Source organism: Sturnira hondurensis, unplaced genomic scaffold (genome assembly GCF_014824575.4).
Source record: "Sturnira hondurensis isolate 20B ecotype Veracruz unplaced genomic scaffold, ASM1482457v3 Scaffold0014384, whole genome shotgun sequence".
NCBI classification, from domain to species: domain Eukaryota; kingdom Metazoa; phylum Chordata; class Mammalia; order Chiroptera; family Phyllostomidae; genus Sturnira; species Sturnira hondurensis.
This window is the reverse complement of record NW_028087015.1, coordinates 2748566-2767255: the sequence shown is the minus strand read 5'-3', so window position 1 is coordinate 2767255 and position 18690 is coordinate 2748566. Positions and strand designations below refer to the sequence as shown.

General features: G+C 40.0%; 1 protein-coding gene and 1 pseudogene across 8 annotated transcripts in view; both read left to right on the top strand.

Annotated features, from left to right (window-relative positions):
• Nucleotides 1-2696: 2696 nt before the first annotated feature.
• On the top strand, nt 2697-3553 carry LOC118998837 (keratin, type I cytoskeletal 18-like; annotated as a pseudogene).
• Nucleotides 3554-12212: 8659 nt separating this feature from the next.
• The window catches only part of ERBIN (erbb2 interacting protein), a 123052-nt gene continuing 116574 nt past the window's right edge, over nt 12213-18690 (top strand). For 6 of the 8 annotated variants that reach the window (XM_037062839.1, XM_037062842.1, XM_037062845.1 and 3 more), the window contains exon 1: nt 12389-12780. The gene's annotated coding sequence lies outside the window, so the exon portion shown is untranslated. Of the gene's footprint in view, nt 12781-18690 lie in introns of all 8 variants that reach the window. The other 2 variants (XM_037062838.1, XM_037062844.1) reach the window with 2 other exon arrangements.

Here is an 18690-nt window from a genome sequence, read left to right as displayed (position 1 = left end):
GGTTAATAGTCTAGTTTTTCACTTCTTTAGCAACAGATGAAACACATAATACCTTCTTTTGGAGCTATTACATACTTTTTAACACAAAAGACTTTAAATGAGGTAGTGTGAGAAAGTAAAAGGTAGAGTCTGTGGATGGAAATTTATGTTGGTAGTGATTCTTAAACTACCCTCTCTACTAGTCACTCAGAAACATCAGTGAGTCATACATTGAAGGAAAATAGATGGATACCAAAATAGTACACACTGCGTAGCATATCAGTATGGAGAGCATGTTCACTCTATTTTTGTTATACACAATTAGACACATGCAAAGAATGATTATCAGCAGTATTCCAACACTGGTGTTTTTTTGGTAAAATGAGATGAAGTGATTATAAATGAGATCGAGAGAAAAAACATAGTATCATCATTTCATCATTCTGCAGTACCAAATTGAAATGACTTATTTTTTATATTCAGTCTCACGAATAAAGATGGGACTCTAGTCATGGATCTAGCACATCACTGACTGCCGCTCCGCCAAAAAGAGAGTTGTGCTCTGGGGGAAAGGCCTTGAAATGCCCTAGTCTCCATAGTTATGCTCAGACACTCAGAAAGCACCAGTATCAGGATCCTGTTTTCAATTGTTTGTACATGGTGGAGTATTTTCCTCTTATTTATATACTTTATGAGTCCTTTATTTTCTACAATGCATACAGGGTGTCTTTATAATAAATAGAAAGAAAGAGAAAAAAAGAAAAGAAAGGGACCAGGTTTTGTTTTAAAGGAGCAAAGGAAGAAGACAAAGAAACAGGAAGTATTTCAAGACGAAATCAAAACTGCTTTTGTTTTTATTTGATAGAAGCTTGTGAGTTAAGAAAAAAAGTCCCCAATGATTAAAAGTGAAAATGTTGGCATAGTTATGATGTGGGAAATCTACAGGTACAAGTATTCGAAGTAGACACAGGGGAACATAGAATTCAATGTTTGGCACGTACACTCTGTCTCGGGCTGCTGGGTTCATATTCCAGTTCTACAACTTCCTAGCAAGGTGATCTTGTGCAGGCAGGTTATCTATTAACTGGCATCTCACTTTATTATTCTGATAAGGACGTATTGAAGAAGAGGGGTGAGTCAGAGGCTTGGGCAAAGTGCACAGAGGCCAGGCTGTGCTGCTCGGATCAGCTGTGGATGTCAGATACTTGCTTCCAAAGGTAGCTGAGAACACCTGGGAGCCCCAAGCCTTGGAGTGTCTCCAGTCAGAGTGGCTCTCTGGTACCGCAGAGGCTCTTGGTACAGCAGAACCCTGTGTCCTTGGCTATCAGACTCACTCAAAAACTAAATGGCCTTTAGTAGCTTTTGTTTCTTTTTAACTAATTCACAACTGTGCTTTTATTATTTTTCATATTATACTTTGTTTTTAGTTTATCCATACTCAATGCCAATGCTATTCATTTTTTAAAACTTTTTTCTTATATATAGCATATTGAAATTAATTTTATTCTTGGCGCTTAGGAAAATCTAGCCTTAATTTTTTTTTCTCTACCTGCTCCTTGTGGTGATTTTTAAACTCTTCTCTTCTCTCTCCCTTCATCTGTTGTGTTTTCTACAAACTTATTTTAATCTTTTAGAAATATTTTGCTGGTCTGGCCGCANGGGGAGAAGCCCTCAGACGTCACGCGCTTCCTTCTCAGGCTGCGCTGCTGGCAGCACCGCCAGCTCTCTGCGCTCCACAGGAATGCCTGCCCCACCTGCCCGCCTGCCCTAAAGCTCACAGGCTGGGATACAAGGCCAAGCAAGGTTATGTTACATACCGGATTCCCGTACACTGTGGTGGCCGCAAATGTCCAGTTCCCCAGTTCCTAAGGGTGCGACCACTGGCCTGTCCAACATAGTGCTAACCAGCTAGAGTTTGCTTGGTGCCTTCAGTCTGTTTCGGAGGGGTGAGCTGTAGGCCACTGTGGGGCTCTGAGAGTTCTGAGTCCTGACTGGGTTGGTGAAAATTCTATGTATAAATTCCTCGAGGTTACCTTAGTGATCCATTCCATAAGGCTATCAGAAGGAATCCCGACACCCAGTGGATCAACCAACTTGTCCATAAGCACAGGGAGATGCGAGGGCTGCAAGAGCTGTGGCCTTGGAAAGGGCCACAGTTCTACCCCACTATTGGTGGTTCTCATGTGCCACTTGAGGAAGGCACAATACTCTTCAGTTGCACCACTACTGCTAATAGAAGTGATGTTTGTGAAATTCTCACCTAAGAAACAATTTAGGACAGTAAGGGGAAAAAATTTACTGAGCAGTCCTAACCTGTGTCTGAGCATCTCACCTTCCTCCCAGAAAAACATGAGCTTCAGCACCCGCTCTAGCTTCTCCACCAACTACCAGATTCTACCTCCATGCAGTTGCCCAGCCGCTGGATCTACCAGGCAATGATGCAGCCAGCATCTGTGCAGACATTGTGTTCTCCGGCTCCCAGATCTATGTGCCCCACTCCACAGCATCTGGGTCAGTTCAGTGACCGGGGCCTGGCTGCATGGATGGCCGGGGGCAGGCAAAGGGAGCATCAGAGCAAGAAGAGGGCTATGAAACCCCTGAATAATCTTCTGGCCTCCTATCTGGGGAGGGTGAGGAGACTAGAGGCTGATAATCAGTGACTGGAGAGCAAAATCCAGGAACCTGTGGAAGAGAAGAGACCCCAGGTCAGAGGCTGGATGCATTATTTCAAACACACCCAGGACCTGGAGGCTCAGATGTTTGCAAGTTCGGAGGACAATGCCTACATAGTTCTGCAGACTGACAATGCCTGTCTTGCTGCTGATGACTTCAGAGTCAAGTATGAGACAGAGCTAGCTGTGTGCCAATCTGTGGAGAGTGACATCAATGGGCTCTGAAAGGTCAATGATGACACAAATATCACAGGTCTGCAGCTGGAGAGAGATCAAGGCTCTCAAGGAGGAGCTACTCTTCATAAAGAACCACGAGGAGGTAGTAAATAGTACACAGAATCAGATTGACAACTCTGGGTTGACCATGGAGTTGGATGTCCGCAATCTCAGGACCTCAGCAAGATCATGGCAGATATCCAGGCTCAGTATGATGAGCTGGCAAGTACAGGTCTCAGGAGACTGAGGAGAGCGCCACAACAGTCATCTTGCAGACCAGTGAGATAGGAGAGGCTACGAAGACAGCCATAGAACTGAGACTTTGTTCCGTTCTTGGAGATTGACTTGGACTGGATGAAAAATCTAAAGGCCAGCCTGGGGGAGGAGGAGACACACTGTGCTATGCAGATGGAACAGTTCAATAGGATCCTGCCTCACTCGGAGTCAGAGCTGGCCCAGACCAGAGCAGAGGGGCAGCACCAGGCCCAAGAGTACAAGGCCTGTTGAGCATCAACGTTAAAGGGGAGGCTGAGATCACCACCTGCCACCACCTGCTGAAAGAAGGGGAGGACTTTGATCTTAATGAAACCCTGGACAATAGCAACTCTATACACTCCATCCAAAAGACCAACACCCACAGGATTTGCATAGCAAAGTGGTCAAGACACTCAGAACTAAGGTTCTGAGGCATTAAGGCAGCAGAAGTGGGGCACCTCTTGGGGTGTACAGGAGGCTAATAAAAAGTTCAGAGACCATTGAACATAAAAATTTTTACTTCATTTCTTAATTTTTGCATTAGTCTTTTTAAAGAAAGTAATTTTTAAAAAGATTTTATTTATCTATTTTCAGAGAGGGGGAGGGGGGAGAGGGAGAGAGATGTTGACATGTGAGAGAAGATGTCAGTTGCCTCTCACACGCCCCTAACTGGGGACCTGACCTGCAACCCTGGTATGTGCCCTGACAAGGAATCAAACTGACAACCTTTCAGTTTGCGGGCCTGTGCTCAATCCACTGAGCCACATTAGCCAGGGCAAGAAATTATTGAAGCCAACTTTTTTCTTTCTCTTCTTCTTCTACCTGATCCCATATTTTTCTCCATTATTTGTCCTTATAATAGTTGGCAGGAAGGAAGTCCAAAGAAGTGCGAAGAGTAGACAGACTTCAACTCACAAACAGAGGCAGGAGAGAGGCATTCTGTCCCCTCTCTCACTCCTATGGGTACTTGGGCACAAGCCTCCTTGGATCCTTCACAAGATTCTCCAGCCCCAAAAGAACCTTAGTCTATGAGCCTGGGGGAGCTTTGGAGTTAATTCCTTTCAGGGCCTTAAGTTCATTATTGTACTTCTAATGTGTTAGAATAATTTACTAGAGTTTTGCCCTGTTCAACCCTTATTTGAGGATCCTAAAATCTTAAAATCCATTGTTTTTGAAGTATGTGATCATTAGAATTTGGGCAAACTGTGTCAAATATCCAGAAGCCTGATGGTCTGGCCTAGGGTAATATGCTCAAAGAGGAGCTCACTAGAGTGTGGCCAGACCTGACCCTTTGGAGGTGGTGCTGTGGGCTTCTCTATAGAGATTCATGGACGGGGTCACAGAAAAGCTGTGTCTAGTTTCTGGGACCATGTTCAAGTCAGTTTAATTCCAATTTATTTGTCATCAAATCGGTTCATTTCCCTTCCTGTCAAGATCATAGAAGCACCTGTGTTTATTTTGCTCATCAAGAGAGCTGAAAAGGACTTACCATCCTAACTACAACAAAAACAGCAAAAGCTAGGTAGAGTTTCAAGTTTTCCTGATTTTTAAACAGATCCCCACCTGATTTTTATTGTCTTTTTGCATTTCCTTTTGGTGAACTGCTGGTTTGTCTCTTGTAAATACTTCTATTAGAAAATAAACTAATGGTTGACACACAGGAGGGAGTTAGGGGGGCTGGGTGAAAAAGGTGAAGGGATTAAGATGTACAAATTGGTAATCACAAAATAGTCATGAGGATGTAGAGTACAACATAGGGATTATGTAGTCAATAATATTTCAGTAACTATGTAGGGTGCCAGGTTGAGTGCTTGAAATATCTGGGGATCACTTTGTCAGTTATAAGATTAATCACTATGCTGTACATCTGAAACTAATATGAATAATATTAAATGGGAAAAAATACTTCTATTGGATTATTTTCTTCTGGATTTATAAGAGCTCTTTATATATTATGAATATTAGCTATCATTTCTTATACATGTTATATTTTCTCTTAAATTGTCATTTTGTCTTGTTTGTGCTGTCTTTTGCAAGCAGAAGTTTTAATCAGTAGTGTGATTTGGGGGAAGTCTTCAAACCTGAGTTTCCTCACCTGTAAAATGTAGCTGGATTAGAAACCAGATGACCTCTAAGGTTCCTTCCAGATTATTCAACATCTGAAAATTCTCAGATTCTAAAGTTTTAAAAGCTCATTTTTAAAACTAGGCCAAACATTCTCCCTGAAATGAACACTTCTAATGTTAATATTAATGTTAATGTTAATGCCTAGTAATGTTTTCATAGTGTAAAATGTAGTCGGTGTCTCAATGATCAAAACTTAGGAAGTTTTGGTATCTGAATTAATGACTTGAATTTTTATGTAAAATGAGTTTATATCTGCTTCCTCTTATAGGCTTTATAGAGAATAGACTCTGCATTTAATATGTAATCCAAAGTAAGCATACTGTAGATCCACTATGTCAATGGACACTGACTATGGCTTATAATAGTTTATTAATGGTAATGAAAATTATTACTAATGTAAGAGAAAAGAGACATCTTTTATTTGTTTGGTCTTTCTAGTATGCTTTCATATACATCATCTCATTTGGTGCCCACAATAACCCTATGAGATAGATAAGATAGGGCTTATCATTTCATTTTATAGATCATGAACTATTACACAAAGAAATCAAATGATTTGTCCAAAGTCACCAGTTAGTAAATAGTAATGCCAGTGCCACAGCTTTTCTGAAAGATGATAATATTGATTAGAAAAAAATTTTAGCTAGGTTTCATTAGTTCAGAAAACAAAATAGAAATAGCAGTTATTTATGAGATATGGTGGCTGGAAATCAGGTAAATGAAATAAAATATCAAGACTAAAAAGGAAAAATTATGTTGAAAATTATAAAATAAATATTTTGAAAATGATTTCTTCCCTACATATTTATTTCTTCATAAGAAAGTACAAACTCTTTGGAAGGAAAGTGACATTTCTATTAATCGTTTGGTATGCTGTATACTAGGAGACATGAATAAATACTATATAAAGTTTTGTATAAGAAAACAAAAACCCTCAGAGGAGTTTCCAGAGGTAGAAATCTTAGTGTCCATTTTAAAGAAAAACTGGAAGTGTAAGAAGAAAACTAAAATACTGCATGAGAGATCTAATGGTTGGCATTAATTTAATGGCATAAAAACAGACACACTAGAAGAAATAGAGAAGAAACATTAAAAATATATTAGTATTCAGATCAGCATTTTTAAAGGAAATTATTCCCAGAAAATAATTTTTTTTCTAATGGAAGAAAGTATGAATGTGAAAGTATATCCAGAATTATTTTAGAAAATCCAGTTGAGAATATCATTTTCCAAATATTGATTACACCTGATTTAGGTGAGATTGATCCAGTATTCTGATTGTGATATGGTCATCACCAACAATGATTTAGTCTTGGTTTGAAATAGGAATGACATGCTGCTTACGTAAAAAAAAACCTTTTATGAAGCATAGCATTTTAGAGCACAGCATGTAGCCTCTTGCTAAACCTCAAATTAAGCTCGATACCAATGCATTGCCTATTTTCATGACATATTTGATATTAAACGGCTTTTTAAGACAAAAATACTACAGAAAAAAGTAAAGTGTCAGCTTAACAGAAAAAGCAGTTTTGTAACTCAAAGGAAGATAATCTTTTTCAGCAAAAGCCTTCATTGAAGGGAATTAAGCAGCAGTATTTAAACTTTTCTGTTGTTGATTTAATATTTTTATGATTCAGAAAATAAGTGTACATATTGACATATAATTGAAATAGATTATGATTCATACCAGGGAAAATTCAAGATGGGAGGAAGATTACCTTCTGAGGTAATAAAGTTGGAAATTATTGGGGTGACTATTTGCTGCAGTTGTCCCAGGACATCCTGGTTTTACATCTCTTGTCCCTGTGTAATTATTATTAATGTCCATTAATTCACTCTTAAAAGTGTTCTAGCTGAGATGATACACTATATAATGGAATCATGGTATATATTGTCAATGCATTTTAAAGTACACCATTAGTAATAGCTAACACTTTGGAGTCTGCCAAGCACTATGCTAAGCACTTTATGAGCATTGTCCCATGTAATTCTCACAATAATCTATGAGGATGTTAATATAATAGTCCCTATTCTCGGCAGGAGGAAACTCAAGTTTATGTTTATAGATGCTCAGAAAAACTTTCCCAAGGTCACTCAGTAGCTAAGTTCTGAAGTCAGGCAGTCTTGTTCTAGAGGTCACACAAATAATCACCATGCATTTTTTTCCTCCACACTTAAAAAAAATGTGGGACATCTGGAAAAAAAATTAACTATGATAGGCAACAAAATGTATGATAGAAAAAGAGATTATCAAACATATATGAAAGGAAAACAACTTAAAAACTTTTCCTAAAGCTTTTCAGAAATAGAGGTAGAATTCCCTGTGATTCAGAAAATGTTTGAAAGACAGAAATACAGGAGAGATTATTCCATTCCCAAAGTGTTATAAAATCCTTAATTTTGATTGTACTTGCATGCACTGCCTCTTTTGAGCCCAGTCATCCCTTTCCCACACACTTGTCACCCTAACCTCCTGAACTTTCTATCAAGGGCTAAGATGGAAGTGAAAACAGGGGAGTCAATTCCTGTGAAAAATATACATTATAATGTGTTTTGATCAGGTCTAATGCTTGTAGACTTTTTTGCTTTTTTAATTTAATCTTTATTGTATTTCTTCCATTACCATTTAGTCCTCTTATGCCCCCACCCCCTCTAGATTTTTCTGAATCTTAACTCTAAGCTAGCCCAGAATATTAACTTTTCCCAAACATTACTGTGATGAAAAAACTTTGGTTTTAGGTAACCAGGTCATTACTTGGTGTTGAGAAAGGGAGAAAAGAAGAAAGATCGATCACTCTAAACTTTCCTCTGCTAACTTCACATTGCTTTTTCACAGCTCCTTGGCTGACATGGGGGACTGGAAATGACAGGAGGACTCTGTTTAACACAGTGGAACCCTGGCTGGTGTAGCTCAGTGGATTAAGGGTGGGCCTGCAAACCAAAGGATCACTGGTTCACTTCTCAGTCAGGGCACATGCCTGGGTTGCAGGCCAGGTCCCCTCTGGGGGGCATGCAAGAGGCAATCACACATTGATGTTTCTCTCCTCCTCTTTCTCTCTCCCTTCCCCTCTCTCTAAAAATAAGTAGTCTTTTTTTATATTCTTGTCTCCCGTCAAATATTTTTTAGTAGGTTATTGATTATGCCATTACAGTTGTTCTAATCCCCCCCTTCATTTCTCTCTACCCTGCACACCCCTCCCCCACCATTCCCCCCTCTTTAGTTTATGTCTGCGTGTCTCAAGTTCTTTAGATTCTATATTTCCCATACTATTCTTGCCCTCCCCCCGTCTATTTTCTACCTACTGTCTATGCTTATTTATTCTCTGTACCTTCTCCCCCCTTCTCCTCCTCCCACTCCCCTGTTGCTAACCCTCCATGTGATCTTGGTTCCACTCCTGATCTAGCTGTCCTCTTAGTTTACTTTTGTTTTAGGTGTGGTTGTTAATAACTGTGAGTTTGCTGTCCTTTCACTGTTCATATTTTTAATCTTCTTTTTCTTAGATAAGTCCCTTTAACATTTCATATAATAAGGGCTAGGTGATGATGAACTTCTTGAACTTGACTTTGTCTGAGAAGCTCTTTATCTACCTTTCCTTACTAAATGAAAGCTTTGCTGGATAGAGCAATCTTGGACCTAGGTCTTTGGATTTCGTGACTTGGAATACTTCTTTCCAGCCCCTTCTTGCCTGTAAGGTCTCTTTTGAGTAAAAATAAGTAAAGTCTTTAAAATATATAAAACAGTGGATAGGCTCTATGCTGAGAAGTGTTTTATTTTGTTTTGTTTTCCCCTATGGATGTTGCGCGTTCCTTGGAATGAGTAAGGCCTTGAGGCTTTCCTTTGGACATGTGTCTTATCGCCAGTAGGCAGTAATTCCTCTCCCGAACTCAGCCATTGGAAAGGGGAATCCCAAAGAAAGGGATTCCCAATTTCCTACCTTTCACAGAGAATCGCAATGGGGAAGATCAAGCTGTATTATTAACCAATATCAGCTTACTCTCTAAGGTGGTCCTGGAGTTCAGTTTATTATTAAAGTAACAGTTAGCCAGCTTTGTTTAAGGTGGGGTTTTAGTTCTCCCTTTAATCATAATTGAAATTTTTAAGTACATCTTATTTCAACTGTGAGAAGATTTTCAAAGAAAACTAATCTGTAAAGCACAAAACAGAAATGCCTTATAAAAAAGAACAAGTGGGAGATTTCGCTATATCTGTATGTGCTGCACGTATGAGTTACAACTAAGTAGTCAGTGATGAATAACAAAGACGAATCATTACTTCTGATTATTGAATACCCTGATCATATACTTATGTCACCATTTTGTATGAGCACAGAATTCCTACTGAAGACATTTTACAAAGGGATTTTAAAAGAAATATTTGTCAAATAGGTTAATCAGTAAGTGTATCTTATCTTCCGTTCTTTTAAAACCAGTGTTTTGGGGCTCTTTCTTACACTTAAATATCAAATAACAGGCACCTTATTGTATATTCATCTGTACTCTCAATATACCGCTCCCCAAAATTAAACTACATTTTCTTCTACTACCTACCTACTCATCAGCAACATATGACATCTCTATATTCCCTCCCTTCAAAAGCTGCTTTGGGAAACAGTCTGATGAATTAGGTATAAATAACTAATAAGGCTTAAAATATTACCTTTCCCAGGATTATGGCTTTGTGCTAGAGAAACATACTGAAAGGGATTAAACTCTAGTGGCAAAATATCTGGTGAGTTGGAGGAAGGCCTTTCGGTCATAGGGCTTTTCTAGCCTAAGTGATAATCAGCCAGCTTGGTCCTTCATACGAGTTTAACTTTAAAAACAGGCTAGGACCAGGACAGGTTCTAGGCACAGGGATTGTTCTACTCCTATTTAGGTTTGGGTGGGAGAGGCGGGAGTTCCGTTTACGTGAGTCTGTGATGCCACATTTAAAGGGGTCTTGCATCAACCTGAGGGTAAATACCAAACCTAAATTCCAGGCCCCAGCGGGAGTTGGGATGTGATGCTTTACTGCAGTGACTTTCACTTCAGAGCTCTACCACTGAGTCTGGTCAGACTCACATCAGTTATTGAAAGTGGAGTGGGAAGTCTTTCTTGTGCTGAAACTACAATATGCTAACCTTAGAATTTATACAATGCCTAAGATTCATATTCACATACATAACTAGCGTGGTATGACTAGCATACCTGCGGTTTCATTTCCCAGCTTCTCGTTTAATGCTCTTACTTCCAGTTCCGCACTAACTGTGAACTTTCAACCCCTTCCTTGAGAAGGAACTACCTGTGTTAATTCCAGCAGTTCTGGAAGTAGTTAAAAGCCCCCACCCCTAACAATGTCTTGCATTATCTTTGGAGTTGTTTCAAGTGCTTGTCAGTAGGCTACAACTCACTTTGGCAAATAATTCTGATGGACTTGAATTCCTTCCTTTGGAAGTCTTGGTAACAATAATTATTATCTCTGGAACGCAGACGGAAGAACTGAAACAGTGACTTCAGGGACTCAGAGAGTAATTACCATCACTGTACTTGGTTAAGTACAGCAGAGACTGGGGGTGGGGAATGGTTTGTTCCATATGTAGTACGTTCCTCCTCCGGGTAAAACAAGGCCGTCTTGTCTGTTAACATATTTAAAGCAGTAACTGCAAAAAGTGTGCAATGTTATGGTTGAGGCATTTTCTGCCATATGTGTTGACAGAAAGCTTAAGACTTCTTCTCTGCAATAAACACAAACCCTGCCAGAGTGAATGATTAAGGCCAGCGCAGTTCAACGACTGCACCACCAAAGCTGCAGGCGGTGGAAGCCTGCGACGCCTTCGGAGCATATTCAACGTTTCGTCTAACAAAGGCACTATCTCGAGTCAATTTCGCGGGCCGTTTTCTCTCTCCCATCGACAGCTTTGTCTCCCCGCTGGGATGAGGCTGAGACGTGGAGGACCCCAGCAGCGTTGCTGGGCGAGCACGCTAAGGGCAAGGGCCGGCGTGGGAAGCAACTCGGAGCTGCCGCTGTGGTTTCCTGCATACTGAGCGTGCCATGAGAGGAAGTTGGAGTGCTGCAGCTCAGATACCTGCAGCCTGAAAATCGGGGCGAGACTTGAACCCTGAGCACCGATTTACAGTCGTACAAAGAAACTAAAGTGGCCGGGCCGGCGGAGGCCTGCGGGTTTCCCATTCCCCGGCTTGGGCGAGGGGCAACCGGGATCCCTGGCAACCCTCCCCCATCTCTGACGGCCAGAGAGCCGCAGGGAGGCCTCCCCCCAGCCCGAGTGAGAGGGGGCCTCACAGGCCACGCCTCTCAGGCAAAGCCCCGACCGCCGCCTGCTCTTCCCCTTGCGGTACCCCAGCTCCAGACCCCCGGCCCCCTGCGGCCGACGTCGACCCGCACCGCCTCCCCGCGCGGTGACTGGCTCGCGCCGGCCTCCAGCCCGGCAGTGGGCGGTTGGGGCGAAGCCAGCGGGAGGCCGCCCCGCCCCCGTCGCGGAGCCGCCGCGCGCAGCCTCTTCCCCCCGCCCCCAGGCCGCCGGGGCTGTGGCGCTGTCGCCGCGGCGGCCTCTAGGCAGTAACTCCCCTCCGCCCTAGCCCCCTTCCTCCTCCTTTCTCTTTCTCCCTCCCTCCCTCCCCTCCCCTCGCAGTCTCTCGCTCGAGAGAATGTGGCGCGGCAGCGCGGGACGGAGCCCCGGCCCCTGTCGCGGCCCCGCGAGCTCGTGAGGAGACGCAGCCGCTGCCCGCCCCCACCCCTTGCACTTCCCGGGGGAGCCTCCGCAGCCGGGAAAGAAGAAGGAGGAGGGACGGCGGCGGGAAACCGGGAGAGGGAGGAGAAGAGGGTTCGAGGGCAAGTAGGGAAGCCGGGGAGGGACGGACCGAAGGACGGACAGCCCGGGGAGAGGGCCTTCCTCGGCCTGCTCTGCACCTCGGCTCCAGCCCCGGTCGGCGGCGCGGGTGGCGGGCGCGGCAGGCACTATTGAGACAATAACCCCGCCGCCCCGCTCAGGGGACGGCGTGGAGGAAGAGGTGGCGGCCTAGCGCAGCCGAGGTTCGCCCAGCGCCCCGGCGGTATCTCTGCCGGTGCCCTCGCGGGCCAAGTCCCGCCACTGTCCGGAGTGCGGGACGCGCTGGTCCCCCGGGGGCCTGAAGCCCGCGCCGACGCCCCCTCCCCGCCCCCTCCGCGGCGCGCGGAGCTGGTTTTCCGGGTTCCCCTGGACGGAGCTGGATCCTGCTGCTCGCCAAGGCCGGAAGTGAGTTTCGCATGGTAATTCCGGGCAGTGTCACGAGTGAAAAGTTTTGTTTTGTTTTTTTAATCTTCCTGCGGAGATCCTAGTTGGGGCTGGGATCTCCTGCAAAACTCGAGACCAGAAAACCGGCCCTCTTCCCTGCCCCCACCAAAGCAGAATACTCTTCCTACCGCGGGAGGCCACTCCACATCCGCTCTCACCGGAGAGAAATTCGGCTGGAGCCCAAGTGACTCATGAAGGGGAGGAAATCATGTCTGGCGAAGCCTTGAAAAAGCTGCCCTGAGACACTGTCCGGCCGAAAGGTAATTGTCACGAAAAGTGTCTAGAAGTCAGAAAGATCCTGGGCTAGAAAAGAGAGAACACGTTAATGTTTCTCACTTTTCCCCGAGTTGTCCTAAATTTTCCTTTGGTTTTCTCGAACTGGACAGTGTTTCAGGTGCTGAACAGAACTGATTCCTCCCCTCCCCCTACCATCTGGACTCTGGTTATTTTAGCAGAGATCCTAAGAATGCGGTGGGACGAAAACTTAAGCAATACGAAGAAAGAGTGCCTTTGTTCAGCACTTGGTCTAGAAGTTTTAGTTTCCCGCATCGTATACAATGTATATTTTTTTATTTATTAAGTTTCTGAGCCTAGCAACTTTTGCTTTGGAAGAAAGGTGGCTGCAGTGAGTGATTTACAGTTGAGATGGCTGCCACATTTGTTTATACTGTTAAGCGATTATTTGGCTTTTGCGCTTAATCGTACATAGAGTGTTTAGTTCAACCCTTATGAATATATTTCGTTGGGTTTTATAAACAATAGAAAAGTTGCCATTTTTAATAGTTTTTCTGGGTGGGTAATACTTTTTTTCAGTAACTCTTCCTTGCAGACGTTTAGAATCTTATATTTGTTCATTGAAAGCAGTGTCTGCTAGATTTTTCTTGTTAACTGACTTAGGAAGAAAAAGGAAAGAGTAAATGTTATGGATAAAGTGAATTGTAATGAAAAAACGAACACCTGTGAGTGGTTTGATTTGTGAGGACTTCTCTGCAATTGAGAACAGAACATACAGGAAGGGGAGTAAAACGCTTAAAACAATTTTCATGGGAATCGCGTTGACTGTGATAAACAGCTGTGCTTTTGAAATAGTACAGTGTATACATTTTTGTGTTAGCCCTAATGTGGCCCGCTCAACCTAAATACGTGATAGGTGCCTACTGTGGGGGCAGGAATTAGTTAAGCATGGGAAACATTCCACCAGAGTTACAAACCCTTCTGAACCAATCGGCAGTCTTTAAAGATCAGACTAGTTACTTTTGTTCGCAACAAAAACACTTGTTCCTCCAATGATGTCTTTTAAAGTTTGGTTTTCCCCTGTATTTTGTTGTAAAGGGAAGTGAAGGACAATACTATACTTCCGAATAATTATTTTAAAAATGTGGTACTCTGTTGATAGGTAATATGGTAAGTATAAGTGGTTCGGTTTGTCCATGCTCCCAAGAAAAATTGTTGGCTTAAGGTTTAAAAAAATGTAGGTTTTAAAGAATATGATCAAATTATTTCACAACTTGTTCTTATTTTATTAAGTACATTTCTAAATGGGGTTCTTTTAACTATTTATCAGTACATACTGTTTTGATTTTCCCCCAGAGCTTAGTCTCTGGAGATTTAAAAATTTTTTTTTTAAGCTTCTGGTAAGATTTGTGAACCATCCAGAAATTTCTGTTAAGTCAAAATACCTTTATCAAGGAATTTACGTGCATAACTGATTTATTTATGATTTTGGAACGTATCATTAGGCAGTGAAAGAGGTTACTCTTGGGCATTTGAAAGAGCAGAACAAAATAAATGGCAATGAACCTCAGTTTCCTTATATGGCTTATACTTGGCCTCAAAGGAACAAAGCATTAATAGAGCAAGTCTTTTATAGAGAATTATCACTTTATGAAGATGTTTCTTTGCATTAGTAAATTTTACATATAAAATAGCACTTAAAAATAACTTATTTTAGCACTAAAAATAACTTTAAAATAACTTATTTTAGCACTCAAAAATAACTTTAAATTCTTGTTTTTAGATCTTGTTCTTGATTTTTCTTCTTGAGGGAGCAATATGTTTAGAGGCAGAAACACATTTTTAAAAATATATATATATTTTAATTGATTATGGTATTACAGTTTTCCCATTTTCCCTCCTTTAGTCCTCTGCACCCACCCTCCACCAGCATCCCCCATCTTAGTTCATGTCCTTTGATCATACATGTAAGTTCTTCATTTTCTCCATTCACTATACTATTCTTAACATCCCCCTGTCTATTTTGTGCTTACCATTTTTGCTTCTTATTCCCTGTACCTTTTACCCCTCTCTCCCCTTTCCCCCTCCCCACTGATAATTCTCCATGTGATCCCTGTTTCTGTGCATCTGTTCCTCTTCTAGTTCAGAAACACATTTTTAAAAGCAAGTTATTTACCTTTGTAGTTGTCATTAATTCCCCCTTTCCCCATCACAAAATTTACTTTGTGGATTACTTAGACTTTTGTTAGTTTAGCATGGAATTAACTTAATGAATATTAGGCCTTATGATATTGTCACACTGTAAATATTTTCAAAGCCTTGTTTAAATGTGACAATGATTTGAAAAGAGGTTTAATAAGGCGATAATCAGTTAAATATGCTTATTGCCTGTTGTTTTCCTAACAGTGATACTGTAGATGTTTTACATAATATTCATAAATCTGTCAATGTCAGTAACTTTAGAGATATTGGTACTGAGCTCCTAGTAGTAAACAATACCAAACTTAAATGAACACACTTTAACTTTTCAGAAAATTAGGTGCATATTAAGGCATATATTTTAAATAATTGCTTATAGATGACATGATTTAGAGTTTAAGCTGTTTTTCGTTTAGAAATAGATGATGGCAATGTTTACAAAGTATTTGGAATAATTCAGAATTTTAGTGGTGTTGGATGGCAAAGTACTTTATTTTTTGGTAATTGCTGCTAACCTAGATTTTAAAAATCATGCTTTGTTCTTTATATTTTTATTTTTACTCTTTCCCATCCGTTTTTGTTGCATGCCTTTTTTCCCCTGGGAACACCAGAAAAAATGCTAAAGGTGTCTTTCCCTTTTCCTTTTCTAACAACACATATTGTACCTGTGTTTAGTTGTTTACAAGAGCTTATTCCATTTTTGAATGCATTCTGTTTGTTCTTGCATACAAAATATATACATAAATTATGCTCTATAGTGTCTGCTTTTGATTATCCTAAGGAAATAAGCTCAGCACTTCTGCCTTTCACCTATCTTTGATTTATTCCACATTAATTGTCGGTTTTTTCTTGGTGCCTGCCATCACAAACTCTTGAATCATACAACACCATGTTTCAGATTTACCTTTTAGCCTTCTCCTCTATCTTACATTTCCTAATTGTAAAAGAGAAATCTAGTTATTATGCAGCTTTCCTAATTCATTTAGCTTCCTATTTTTAGTTAGCTTCATTTATTTCCCTTCTTTTCTCTCTGTTCACCTGACACTTCTTAATTATGTTTTGCCCTTCCCCCTTTTTCTAAACTTTATTACTCCACACCACCTAAAAACAAAACCAAACCAAAAACCTGTTCCAAACATAAGTAGGTACAATTTATTTGATAGCTCCATGTAATGCTGAATATCCCTTTTGTATTTTCAACTCAGTTTGCTTGCCAGCATTTTAATCTGATATTTACGATTTGCTTTTATTTGTACTTTGTCTCCTCAATTCTTTTTTTCTTTAATAACCCCCGAATTACCTTTGTTAAGATCAGGTTGTTGTATATTATTGTATTCAGACTTTCTTCAACCCTTTGTACCTTCTTGTATTATTATGCTTTTGGCCTCTTAAAACACAAGCTTTTATCTTTATACCTTCCTTCTCCATTTTTTGCCTTTTCTTTCTGTTCTACCTCTCAAAGATAGATGTCTTCTCTTTCAGTGTTTCTAAAATTTTGAAATTGCCTTTGTCTGTTTTTATGAAATAAGCACAGTTGAATTCTATCACTCTATTCTTGTCACTTCAAATTTTGTTCCAGGTACCATTCGATGAAGAAGGCCTTGCCAGGCTTTATAAATGATAGTATGTAAGACAATAGAAAAGAATATCTAAAAGTTAAGTTAACAGAATAAGAACCTACTTATATGGAGGTTATCTATGACTTCAGGTACATAAGAGTGTAGTAGAAAAACTAGAAAATAAAAAGACATATAAATAATTGACACAGGCATAAAAGTCTGAGGACTTCATTCTTAGGGCCTACCTTATTCAGAGCCCATTTAATTTTGTGTATAGTAAGCTGTTTCCTGCCCTTTTTTACTGTACTAGAAGAGTTGAGGATAGACAAAAGGAAAGAAGACTGAAAACTTAGAAAACAGTAGTCTTGGACAATGTGCTTTGGTACTGAGTGCCTTATATATTGCATTTATCCTGAGAAGGAGACACTCTATTACAGCATAATTAGTAGAAGATAGTCCTAAGACAGCTATTCTCAAACTTTGGTTTTTGGATCTTTATACTCTTGCAAATCACTGAGAATCCCAAAGCTTTGGTTTATGTGGGTTATATTTTATTATAGTTCCATGTTAGAAATTTTTACAGATTAATTTGAAGGTAACAGTAAATCATTGATGCTCACATTAATACTGTTTTAATAAAAATATTTAAAAAAACAAATATTTAGCAAAAAGTGTGGCCTTATATATTTTTGGAGTCCCTTATGTGTGCTTGAATGGAAAAGAACTCAATTGTCATACCCACTTCTCATAGTATGTTGTTTTGGTTGAAATATATGAAGAAAATTTAACATTATACTGGTATTGGTTGGAAAGGGAGTATTTTCATAGCTTTTTAAGGTGGTTGTGGGTATTCTTTGATTCCACACCAGAATTTGACAGGTAGTATTTTAAAGGGTAGCTGCAATGTCAAATCTGAAACCATATCAATGTGTTTTTCATTTCTTGTTACCTGAAAATTCATTGTTTTTCTTGCACTTTGAATCCTGCACCTGTTCGTAGTTTTGTAACACCATATATTGGTTGGTTGAGAAATATTGGTTCATTGAATTACACCTTTTCCCCCAAATGTTGACACATTTTATTATGTAGTATCAGACAAAAACAAAATTGTTAATACCACTAATCTCATCAGAAAATTCTTCAATATTGTGAAGTTGTCAAGCACAGATTTTCCACTGGTCTAAATTTTCACTTGGAAATTGAAATAATAATACGTTATTATTATTTCAATTACGTTAGTGTCTTTCCTTTGAAGTTACAGGGTAATTTCATTTATTTTTAAGAAAATATCTTCCAAATTCTTAAGTATGTTTAACTGTAGTTTTTCTTTTTCTTTTTTTTTTTTTGGTCAAAATGGTGTTTTATGGGGAAAAAAACGTTCATTTATCTCATAGCTTGAAGTAATTACACAAGAGCTTTTTAACAAACTATAGAAATGATCACTGAAAGTATAGTCTTACAAGAGCTTTTTAAAAAGATGTGTATTGAAATATTGAAATTTAATGAAATTATTTTTCACTGCCTCATTAGAGATATTCTTAAATGAAAGTGGCATTTAAAAAGAAACACACGATTATGTAGTGGTAGTGTGGCATGACACTACAGCTTTTGTATGCACTAGGTGCTAGCATTTTANAATTCTTAAGTATGTTTAACTGTAGTTTTTCTTTTTCTTTTTTTTTTTTTTTGGTCAAAATGGTGTTTTATGGGGAAAAAAACGTTCATTTATCTCATAGCTTGAACTAATTACACAAGAGCTTTTTAACAAACTATAGAAATGATCACTGAAAGTATAGTCTTACAAGAGCTTTTTAAAAAGATGTGTATTGATATATTGAAATTTAATGAAATTATTTTTCACTGCCTCATTAGAGATATTCTTAAATGAAAGTGGCATTTAAAAAGAAACACACGATTATGTAGTGGTAGTGTGGCATGACACTACAGCTTTTGTATGCACTAGGTGCTAGCATTTTAACCCACCATTGCTGTCATTTCTTTTGTACCATTGCTGTCAATATAGTAATGGGAAAGGGCAAACAATGTTCTAGTGTTCTCATGAAAACAGTTTTGACTTTTTTAAAAAATATATTTTATTGATTATACCATTACAGTTGTTCTGTTTCCCCCCTTCATTCCCCTCCACCTGCACACTCCCTCCCCCACCATTCCCCCCCC